At 40.8% G+C, this 11,341-nt stretch overlaps 1 long non-coding RNA gene across 3 annotated transcripts; it reads right to left on the bottom strand.

The window, feature by feature from the left end:
* Window positions 1-753: 753 nt before the first annotated feature.
* On the bottom strand, window positions 754-10,949 carry LOC131399627 (uncharacterized). 3 transcript variants are annotated; one of them, XR_009217172.1, is made up of 4 exons: window positions 10,381-10,949; window positions 6,205-6,295; window positions 5,052-5,971; window positions 754-3,685 (listed from the first exon to the last, which is right to left on the bottom strand). It is a non-coding gene; the product is annotated as an uncharacterized LOC131399627 (long non-coding RNA). The 3 variants fall into 3 exon arrangements; XR_009217171.1 differs by lacking the exon at window positions 10,381-10,949 and having other exon boundaries at window positions 754-1,823; window positions 6,205-7,497; XR_009217170.1 differs by lacking the exon at window positions 10,381-10,949 and having other exon boundaries at window positions 6,205-7,497.
* Window positions 10,950-11,341: the final 392 nt, after the last annotated feature.

An 11,341-nucleotide genomic window follows, 5' to 3' on the forward strand; every position in this document is an offset into this window, starting at 1 on the left:
AAGGTATGATTCCATTTTATGAGATGTCCAGAATAGGCAAATCCACAGAGACAGAAAGTAGAAGGGGTTCCCTCAGGGGGAGAGGTGGGATGGGGAAATGAGGAGTGACTGACAATGGGAACGGGGCTTCTTTTTTGGGTGATGAAATGTTCTAAAATTGATTATGGTGATGATCGTACAACTCTGTGAATATACTAAAAGCTAACTGTAGCTTTAAATGGGTAAATTTTATGGTATGTGAATTATATCTCAATAAAACTGTTATTAAAAAACAGAAATGCAATGATTTTGCTTGATACCATTGTTTACTCTTATTATAGCTTTTAGAAAATATTTTGGAAGATGTTCTAGTCTTAATGAGAATTAAGGTCTCTAGACTCTGTAAAGTAAAATAGGTAACCAAGCAGAGAGATCCAAAAAGTGACAGAAATGTAAAACTTCTTCTCTTAAATATACATTGTCTCTTTTAAATAGTGAAAAAAAATGCCTTACAAGACATTTGTCCTGTCCAAAACATCCATTAGACGTTTGGTCCATGCCAAAAGGTCCTTGACATTTGGTCCTGTCCAAAACATCCATGAGCATATTTGGTACACGCCAAATGGTTTTGGACAGGACCAAATATCAAGGACCTCTTGGCATAGACCAAATGTATCCATGGACATTTTGGACAGGACCAAAGATGACCAAATATCAAGGACCTTTGGGCATGCGCCAAATGTCCTATGGACCAAATCTCTGATGGATGTTTTGGACAGGACCAAATATCAAGGACCTTTTGGCTTGGACCAAATGTCTTCTGGATGTTTTGGACAGGACCAAATGTCTGCTAATTGGGAAAATGCTGTACCTTTTACTGATTGTACATTACTCATTGGGGAAAGATAATATTACTTATTGAGGAAGAAATTTGTATATATTTATATATTCATATATATATAAAATTAAGGTATGTGTGTATAGATACATTTTAAATTGTTTAAATAAATTAGAAAGTCATACTTTTGGTTTATTTAAACACTGAATCTGTACTAAACAGCATCTTGAAAAATTTCAAATTTCTCTTTTTAAATTCCTTTTTATAGATCCCTTTTTAATATCTACTTTAATTTACTTAATACCCTACGAGTATTATGACTTCTATGGGAGAAGCCTTTCCATCATTCAGACACTAAATTAAAACACTGCTCTTTACTTCTGGGGAATGGAGAACACAAACCTACCAGAGTGGCCCAGATGCCCCGGCTGGCGAGAATCCCACAAAGATCACCGCAGCAGAAACCCTTGGACAGAGAAGGCAGCAAGTTTGACTGACAATTCTGTTTCCCTTCTCCAGGCTGCTCTATGCTTTTCCCTCAGGCATCATGGACACCCAGACCTTGGGTAAAAGGGCATTTCCGTCACTGGGCTACGGTGTGTCAAAGGCCAGCTGCCAAGCTATCATTGTCACAAAGCCGTTGAGTTCCTCTCTTGTGGAGTAAGGGAAATTTCAGCATTGGACTTGCAGAATCCTTACCTCCTGCCGGAGAACTTCCACCCGCGACTGCAGCTTTCATTCCATCACCGCGCTGTTCAAGATTGCACGCTCTCCTTGGCACTTAGTGAGGACCGCTTTAGGGGAAAGCAATCACTTTGAAATATATATTTCAGGCAAGAGATATGGACAGTGTGCTGTGCTATGATGTTCCATTCCTTTATAAGGCTTTTCCACTGGCTCTTTAAGCAAGAAAGGGCTTAGTGGTCAAAAGTTTGGTTTGGGACGCTTTGCTGTTTCCGATCTTGGCAGTATCCACGAGCCCTTCTCAACCACCCACGGTAAACATCTAGGATTTTGGCCAACAAAAAGAAGAAAAGAAACAGAATAATTTAATGAAAAAGCATTCTAAACGAGATCATCTGTTTGTGGCTGGATGTTTTGAAATGTTCACATACAAGGGATTTTTTTTCTCTCCAGTGTCCTCCTCTCTTCTCCCCTTCACACAGAATTGGCCTCTGAGCTCTGCAAGGATGTGTCTTCCCAAAGTGTGAGCCTTTAGAAGAACTCAGAAGAGTTTGGAAGAGATTAAAAGGAAGGGAGAATGGAATTTGACAATTAGTATGTCTTCAAAAACAGTGTCTTGGAAATGCATGGGATAGAGAAAGGACCCCTGTTCATAGTGTGCCCAGGAGAAATGGGGATGGGTCCCCTGCATGGGGGAGGGGAAGTCTAAGACTCTGAAATGAGACAGAATCAGTTCTTGCTTCTTGGCATGAAATGAAGGAACAGAAAGCAGGGATACGAGGTGTGTTTAGGAAAATGAGGGCAACAGGCACCTTCTCAAACACTCACGGGTCCCAACCTGGCAGTCATTGTAACCCAGCAGGCCAACTCAGCAGGGAGACCATCAAGCCTGGAGAGGTCTGGTTGAGAAGACAGCACGGAGCCAGCTGAGGGGTTCAGATTCCACCTCACCACATAATGCTGTGCAGCCTCGGGCAAGTCACTCAGCAGCTCTGTTCCCAAGGGTCCTCACTCACAAAACAGTACTTCTTGCTAAGTTTATCAAGAGGATTCAATAAATTAATATTCACAAAGCACTTGGAACAGTGCTGACACATGTGCGGGCCATGTAAATATGTGTTAAATAACCTATCGGCACAGTGCAAGACTCCTAAACTGAGGCACACACCCAAGGGTGTGGATCTCAAGAATAGTTGATGTTGGATTTGCCACAGCCTTAGTGGGATTGGAGCTCAGAATTAGAAATGAAGTGGCATTTTAGGTAATAAGAGCATTGATATTTGCTGCATGCCTGGATATGTGGACTGCAATTTCAGTGCAGATGCAAGGGCTTCAAAAATTTTAGGTGACCTCCAGATTATGCACCAGTCTTTTAATCATGGTGTGTGCCTGTAACTGTGTGCGTATGTGTATGTGTGTGTGAGACCGAGAGTGTGCATATATGCATATGCGTGTGTGGTGTGTGTCTGTATGTGTATCTATGTGCATGTATGTGTATGTGAAAGAGCGTATGTGTGTTTGTACGTACATGTGTGTATGCATGGTGTGTTCATTGTGTACATGTGCATGCACGTGTGTAAGAGTGTGTCTGGGAGTGTGTGTGTGTGAGAGAGAGTATGTACTGTGTGTGTGCATAGATGTGTGTTGTGTGTACATGGTACGTGTGCATGTGAGAGTGTGCATATGTGCATGTGACGTGTGTGTGTGTGAGAGAGAGAGAAAGAGGGTAATCCATTGTAGGGCTCTCCTCTAACCCCCAAGAGACAAAGGTACTTATCCTCTCAGATAAACTAAACTTCCCGCTTAAACTAATTTGGTCAGGATAAATTCACATGTGAATGTGTGGGTAATGATTCCTTAACCAAAAGTGTGAAGAATTTTGTAATTTTTCATGCCAGCAGGCAATCAAAAGCAGGGACTTGGTTGCGCTAGTCTTGTTCTTTCTCTTGCGCTTGTCACCCCATTTGCTGGTCAGGACCTTCCTTGCATGCGTCTCAAGGATTGCAAAGAAGAAAGTGCAGCTGTGGAAAGCCAGAGGCGCAGAGAAGGAAGGCGATTGCAGCAATATTGTCTAATGCGTCCAGCTCTGAGGGGCGGCAACTTCGCTTTGCTGTGTCTCCATGAAAACCACCCCTGCCAATTTTCGCCATGCATGGCAGTCTCCACTTCATCGAGGACACTTGCCTGAGGAGACGGAAGACAGAGGGGAGGTTAGAGGGGGAGCCTGTGGGAAGTCACCAGACAGGTAACTGGGGTCAGGAACTGGTGGATGGGAAGCGGAAAAAGTACTAGTATATCCATTTTCCGAGGTGTGTATGAAATAAGTAGGCTTGAATAAATAGGCCACAAGACCAAAATACAGTTGTTTTGTTCCTCAACAAAAGTCATTAAGTTACCTTCTCTTATCTGCCTTACCCATGTGTGAGTGTATATATGTATTTGTTTAATTGTATTTAAAATACCCTGCTTCTGGGGCCAGCCTGGTGGCGCAGCAGTTAAGCGCGCATGCTCCGCTTTGGCAGTCCAGGGTTCGCAGGTTTGAATCCCGGGCACGCATGGACTCACCACTTGTCGAGCCATGCTGTGGCAGTGTCCCATATAAGGTAGAGGAAGATGAGCACAGACCTTAGCCCAGGGCTCATCTTTTTTGGCAAAAAGAGGAGAATTGGCATTGGAAGTTAGCTCAGGGCCAATCCTCCTCACAAAAATAAATAAATAAATAAAATACCCTGCTTCTTTGAAAAAGAGTCTAAAATTTGTTGGATTCGATCAACAAAATTAATAGTGATCTTCCCATTTCAATTAATGAAAAAATTTAAACCTTATTATTTCTTCTTAACATGTTCATTTGTCTTTCTCACTATCCCTGTTTTGACTGGAATTATATTTAACTATTCCCGTAACACATGTTAAATTGGTCGAATCACATAGAATTGAGAAGAACGTGTGTTGTGTGCATCACACCCAAGTGAGTCGTGAAGGAATAAGTGTGGCTTCTGGCCAAGGAATTTTTTTCAAGAGAACCAGTTCCCAAGCAAGTGCTTTTGTGTCCCCAAAAAAGAGTATAATAAAAAGGCACCTCAACATGTGTTTACTGAACGTCAACTATAAACACAGACCCCACCCTATAAAAGCTCATCGGTCTGTCTGGAAAGGAAAGTAGCTGGATGAAAGGACTAGGGGAAAATCCAAAGCGGACACGTTGAAAACATTAGCTTAATTATAAGATGCAAACTGGGCATCGTGGACCTCCTAGAAGGCAGTGACTATGTTGTGCCTAGGGGACCAGAAAAGACTGATATCGATGTAGATAAGAAGCCGGGAGACTGGACTCTTCTCCTTACTCAGGGAGTTCTCGAGCCAGGAGAGACGTGGGATGGTGGGCTGCTCAGGTGAATTCCAGCACTGAGAGTCTACCCTTTCCTTAGCACAGTCACTCTGTGCTCCTGGATGGCACCCTGGGCTCTCTGGACCTCACTGAATAGGAGTTCGGAGCCTAAAATCAAGGACTCCGTAATGACAGGAAAGAAGCAAAAAGATGATGGCTCACCATCAACGATGCAGTGCCTGGATTTGTGGAAAACAAAAGGAAATAACATGTGACTGTGGTTGCAGTCTGCAAGAAGAGGGAAGGAAGGCCCTGATTCTGGAGGATTCCTTTGGGAGAGTGAAGGCTGAAGAAGCAGTCGGGTATGTAAATATGTCACCTGGGCCAGTAACAATGGACCCAGCAGTGGAACTGAGGGACTGAGAAAAGGCCTCTTCTGTTCTAAGAACCCTGGTCGCCTTCCCCTCACGAGATCAGGAACAAGACGACCAGGAGACTAGAACAGACTCGCTGCTACAGGCTCCCATAAGACAACACGGTTAGAGCTGAATGTCAAGCTTAGGGAAAAACTCATGAACAAGTGCTTAAAAAATAGCATATTTTAGTGAAACTATATGGTGAGTCTTTCAATAAAAACTCTGAAAGTTTTTCAAAAATTTAGAAAAAATGCTTTGTTACTTCATTTCTTTTCCAGAATTTTGGAACAGTTACATTAAACACTTCCAACTCAAGATGGTATGCTCTTTCCTCTAAGAAGAACGGTATGGCATACAACTAGCTCCCACTGGTCCTCCACCCTCTCCTTATAGAGGGATGTGGAGTGCTCAGATGGCGGGGTCAGCCTCCAGTCCCCTTTTTGGCTCATGGAGACCATGGGCCTCATTTCAGGACAATGAGCTGTAAGCAGACGACCCGGGAAGGGCATCTCTTCCTGAGAAAAGAACAGAGTCTGATGAAGACAATGCTTCGTCCCCTTTTTTCTTCTTGCTGGAATGCTGATGTAATGCCTGGAGGTGCAGCAGCCATCCTGAACCCAAAGGGAAGCTCAAAGATAAGGAAGATGGGAGAGGAGAACAGAGAACATGCTGTCCTGGTGACATCTTCAGGGGTGCACAGCCCATCACTCTCCATTTCCACACTTCCTATAACAGAAACAGTAGGGGGGGAATTATATGACATTTAAAACAATCTGTCAATTTCCAATTACCTACAATTTAATACATAACTGCTGTCAATAAAAATTAAGTTATATTTATACTTTTTTCAGGTGTAGGAAGCAGTGATGAGTCAAGAAGTTAAAATAGATGAAAATTCATGATATATGTATGCATGTAATACCCGATTTCAGTTAGTGCCACGTCCTTCATATCCGTACCTTGTGAGAGGAAACACTCAGGCCAGATCTTCTCAGGGACCCTGCAAACAACGAATGCTGGCCACAGAGGGAATTTCAAATTTTCTGGTAGCTGCATTAATAAAGTAAAAAGAAACAGGTGAAATTAACTTTAACAATATGTTTAACCCAATACATCCCAAAGCTTATTATTCCATGTAATTAACATAAAAATAATTAACGAGACGTTTTAATTCTTTTTTTCTCATACTAAGTCTTCCAAATCTGGTGTGTATTTTATATTTACAGCACACCTCAACTTGGATTAGCCACATTTCAAGTGTTCAACAGCCATATGTGGTCCATGGCTATCGAGTTGGGCAGCAAAGACCTAGGCTTCCACAGTCATTCAAACTGCAAAGTTTTCCTTAACTCACTTAACACCCGGAGTCAGTAACGAGAGAAGAATAAGAAATCACACAATCTGAAGCGATAATGATAATTTACTTAAAAATCTGTTTCTATTTTCAAATGTTTTAACAAGTATGACCTCATTTAATTTCTTCATCTGTAAATGTGAATAATGGTAGTGCTAATTTCTTAGTTTTTCTATAAAACTTAAATGAGATGTTGCTTGTGTTGTCTTATAAGCCCACGTGGAACATTTCCAAAATTTTATCCTTCTCAGAGTCCCACCAACTTTCAAAGTATTGAATTCACACAGAGTATGGTCTCTGACCACAATGAAATAAATCAGAAATCAACAATGAAAGGATGACTAGAAAAATATTCATATGTTTGGAAATTAAACAATATACTTCCAACTAACACAAGTGTCAAAGAAAAAATAAAACATCATTGTAAATTAAAATCTAGTATAAAGTGAATGACATGGAAAATAATCCACATGAAAACTTACAAAATCCAATTAAAGGTATGCTTAAAGGCTCATTTATAGCCTTGAATGCATACATTGGAAGAAAGAAAAATAAAGACCAAAATCCAGAAGTTAAATAACTCTATCAAGAAGTTAGCACTAGCCAAAAAAGAAAAAAATTGATATTAGCTCTGTATATACATTAAGAACCTTTATTAATCCAGAGACCCATTAAAAGAGTGAAAAGGTAAACCTCAGACAGAAAGGAAATATTTGACATCGTTTATGGATAAAGAACTCTTATCCAAAGTATATAAAGCAATCAACACAAAAGACAACTACGTAAGAGGTTTGAACTTACAAATATGGATATACAAATGGCCAATAAATATCTGAAAAGATGCTCTAGCTCAGGAATTATCAAGAAATGCCAATTAAATGAACAGGGAGATACTATTCCACAGTCACTAGAATGGCTAAAATTTAAGACTGTCAATACCAGGTGTTCGCAGGAAAGCTGTGGAGCAGAATTAAGTCTCACACAGTGCTGGGGGATGTAAATTGGTGCAACCATCTTGGAAATTGTTTGAAGTTACCTCTAAAGGTGAAGATAGCTGTGCCTGAGCCCCAGCAATTCCACTCTTGGGTTGAAATTCACAGTTACGAGAACTGACCCCCACACACAAGATTATTCATAACAAAGTTATTGGTATTAACCTAAAACTGTAAACAGCTAGCATTTTCTCAACAGGAGAATTGGATTGATATAAAAGAATAGGATAATATTTAGCAATAAAACTAAATGAACCATAGTTCCGAGCAGTAGCAGATGAATCTCACAAACCTGATATTGAGAGAATACAAAGGACTGTACACTGCATGATCCTGTTTCGACAAAGGTCAGAAAGGGAACACACTGTTATATTTAGGGACATATGCTGATGTGTTAAACCTTTTGAGAAAAGCCAATAGTGATTAGTATCACAGACAGAAAAGTAGTGAGCTTTGGGGGTGAGGCAGAGATCATGATCAGGAGGGACAAGAGGGTCTTTTGATATCCTGGTCGTCCTGTGTATTGGTCTGGCAGTGGTTACATAGATGATAAATAATTGAATAGCAAATTATCGCTTCATTCCTTTTTTGTATATTATATTCCACAATACTAAAAATATTTTTAAAAAGAAAGTGAACCATTACTAAAATCACAGCTAAATTCAAAAGTAAGATAAACATTCCTATGACCTTGAGATGGAGGGGATTCTCAAAGCAGGGAGTTGAAAGGAATTTGCTGCCCCACTATTCCCCAGATCTGGACTCATAAGTAGACTCTGAAAATGTTGAACACAGTGACGGACTGAGGCCAGACTCATTGCTAGTGGCGATGGGGAAGATTCTCTGCCATATTTTTTCATGTTGTGGGAAGGAGATTTATTTTTCTCTCGCACTCTCCCCCTGCCTGGAATTGATGGTGTGAGGACTCCACTCCTAATGTTCGGCAGTCGTCTTGCAGCTGTTGGGATGTGGCCATGGAAACCGTAGAGTTATTGGTCCAGAGCTCTGATGCTGTTGGGCCACTGAAGGGACCTGGATCACCAACCTGTGGTCTTGAGTAAATAAAAATTGCCTTTTGGTTTAAAAAAGATTGTTTTCATAAAGTGTCTAAAATTTTTACTTAAAAACTTTTTTTACTTTAAAAAAATTATTTCAAGAAAATGTTCTCTCTTATGAGTTTACATAATGTGAAAGCTGAGCGCAGACTATCTACACTTGTATAACTTCTGTTTCAAAAAAGTCAGTAGTCAAGAGAGTTTAATAAAACGTTTTACAACCATGTTAACTGTGTTCAACCAAAAACCTAGATGGTTCTGTTGAAGAAACAACTACTGTAGCATTAAAATTAACATCTTAAGAAAGTCCTGGAATGGATGTGATTTAAACTCCAATGGAAAGAGATAGCGTATGAGAGTAAGGTTCAAGGCGTATGGTGCAAAGGGTGGGGTTTCCACCTCGGATCCAAATCTCCCTGCCCTGTGGGTTCAAGCCACATCTGCAGTGTACTTTAACATATTTCTGTGGTTTCATTTCCTTTGGTTTTCTTTACAATCCTGTTTTGAAAAAAATGGATGAACTGATGTGAACTTGCTTTTTTTTAACATTAAAAGAGAACTAAACTCTTCCAGCTAGATTTGAAAATTGGAAACAAAAATGCTTTACAATTTCTTTTTTTTAAATGTCAGCATTTTGGAGTTCCTTTTGTCTTGGTTTAAACTCAGGCTAGAAAAAAATAAATATTAACTATGCAAATAGTCTTACTATTTGGCCAAGAATGATTCTCCTGAAGAAACTTTTAGAAATGCAGGTTGCTGGGTTAGCCTATCCTACCCCTCAGAGGAGGCAGATACAGTCACAGAACACAGGGTGATGGGCCAGCCCTGGCAGGCTAGTGGTTAAGTTTGGCACGTTCCGCTTTAGTGGCCTGGGTCCGGTTCCCAGGCACGGACCTACACCACTCGTCTTTTAGCGGCCATGCTGTGGCGGGGGCTCACATAAAAAAGAAGAAAAAAGAAGAAGACTGGCAACAGATGTTAGCTCAGGGCAAACCTTCCTCAGCAAAAAAAATAAAATAAAGAAATAAGTAAAAATAAACAGAACACAGGGTGACCTGCCTGCTTACCAACAGCCGTGGCGGGACTCCAGACTTGTGCATGGAGTTAATCCACCTGACGAGTCTTAGTAAACTCTGGTTCCGCTACAGGAGGAGCACAGGAAAGTGAGAGAAAGAGGTGGAGAGAAGAGGGGGCCTGTTGAATTTTCCTTTCTTCCCCCTCTCTCCACACTACCCCCAACACCATCAAATTCAGTTCCACGGGAAGAAACCGGACAGCACCCTAACTGCTGAGCACCCCCACCTCCTGCTGCCTGGAAGGATTCCTCAAGCTTGGCAGTGGGCCTAAGAGACGGTAGTGTCAGCAAGTAGACAAACCACAAACAAGAGCAAGAGAGGGTCATTTGTCGTCTCAGCCATAATTCTTATCATTAGATCAAGTGTCACAGTCTCTATAAGGAAAAAAACTAAATTTCATGTAGCCCACAATATTCTGATAAATGGTTTTTTCTCATCATGTTATTTAAAATATGCCAATAGATAGTCAGATATAAAATCCTTATTTTTTTAATTCTTACACGACTAGAAAATTAAATACGAGTTACAACACAATACAATTCAAATTGACAACATTAATTTGACGTGATGAGCGATGTTGTTTTGCTAAAACCAGCTGGCTGAATGGGGCATGTGGTATTTAGCTGCTGCGATGGAGCTTATTATGAACTCAGCATACCTGCACGCCACTAGTTCAGCCCGCTTCCCAGGTCAAACGACCGGTCAACCTTCATTTGTAACATGCATGCAGCATGAGACAGCTCCACACCTACAGGATGCGTTGTGTGCCTCCCAGAAGACTTCTGTCCTCGTCTCATTTGCTGAGTTACTATTCGTATCATATTGCTGGCAATTTGTTGACTAATATAAAAAAGAAATGCAAACTAAACAATGAGGCCCTGGCATTACTTGGATATAAGTGGTCACGTAGATGTTTAAGAATTTCTTAGACTAATTTTATTAAATAATCTTTGAAGTAAACTTAAAAATTCTTACAGAATACATGACCATCCCTGGGGCTCTATTTGTGGATCTCAGCTTGAAGAACTTTTTATCTAGGAGTCAGTATAGACATTATGTCTGCACCTTCAGCCTTCAGGATGAGCTGAGCTGTGCTCCAGGGACCAGCAGACTGCCCCAGGGCCACTTGGGATGCAGACAGGTTTGCAGATACAACGCAGACTTCCAGGTAAATTTCAGTTGAAGGCAAACAGTACCTTTTTATTAGTATAAGTGTGTCCCAAATGTTGCCTAGACAGTTATTCATTGTTTATCTGGCATTCAAGTTGAACTGCCTGTCCTGGTTTCCTTGCTTGTTTGTTTGCCAAATCTGTCACTCCTAGATGCAGAGTATCCCCAGGGGGGACATGGGAGGCAGCTGGTAGATTATCTGGCCAATAATTTAACTTAATGGAAAATCTCTTAAGCCTTGACTATCAATGAACCCATCTTCCTTTATCTCATGTCAAAGCCAGTTTCAAATAGCATATTCCTTAAATCACTGCCTATGTCTCATTTACTGTATGACAAAACACAAAGAGAAACAAGGAGCCATATCTGGCCATTTGTAAATAGATCCGTAATTTATCTTTCCTACTCATTCTATGGTTGTAAAACAAATGCCCAGACTAGGACGTCCC

This window comes from Diceros bicornis, chromosome 39 (assembly GCF_020826845.1).
Source record: "Diceros bicornis minor isolate mBicDic1 chromosome 39, mDicBic1.mat.cur, whole genome shotgun sequence".
Taxonomy (NCBI): domain Eukaryota; kingdom Metazoa; phylum Chordata; class Mammalia; order Perissodactyla; family Rhinocerotidae; genus Diceros; species Diceros bicornis.